This window comes from Stegastes partitus, unplaced genomic scaffold (genome assembly GCF_000690725.1).
Source record: "Stegastes partitus isolate 25-593 unplaced genomic scaffold, Stegastes_partitus-1.0.2 Scaffold2338, whole genome shotgun sequence".
NCBI lineage: Eukaryota > Metazoa > Chordata > Actinopteri > Pomacentridae > Stegastes > Stegastes partitus.
The window spans coordinates 15,912-16,601 of NW_007580069.1; positions in this window are offsets into that span (position 1 = coordinate 15,912).

Consider the following 690-nt stretch of genomic DNA (forward strand, 5'->3'; position numbering starts at 1 on the left):
AACACAGCACAGATTCTCCAGCACAGATGATGCATCTTCCAGATTCTCGCTGCAATCAGAGCTGTTTAATGTCTGCTGCTGCAAGACGTTTTTACAGACTAAGGCTTCCAGGTAAATAGTATGGAAGAGAAGCTTGTAACGGAGAGGAAGCCTGCTGTTTTTTAATGCCAAGAGCTTTGTTGGTTCAAACAGAACATCTGGCCGTCCCGCGATAAAATCTCAAAACAACAGTACATGTCTATTTTTCTGTTCTTCCGTTTCAAGATGGTGGATTATTGCAGCCGCATTTCTTTTGACTCAGAAGCTCCTGACGGTAAGCGGAAGAGACCATCTTACAGCCGAGTTTATCCAGAGTGTTGCTGCCGCAGTCACTCTGTTTGCACCGATTCGGCCAGCTGACACAAGGGAGCGAAGGCAACAGGAAACCCGAGCTGAAGCCAAACGGTGCCTGTGAAGGAGCTGACCCGGCTGCCCCTGTAAAACCCGGGAGCTGCCGCCTTCAGAGGCTCCTCTCGACCTCTGGCCCCGCCGCTCTGTGTCTGAAAACTCCTACCATTGTATCCAGTGACATTTACAGCCAGCGTGCAATCGGCGTCTCGGCTGAAACAATTACAGCAGCCTTTAGTCAGACGTGACAGCCGGAGATGCTGCTGTTGACCCTGCCTTTCAGCGGCCTCGCGGACGTCTCCG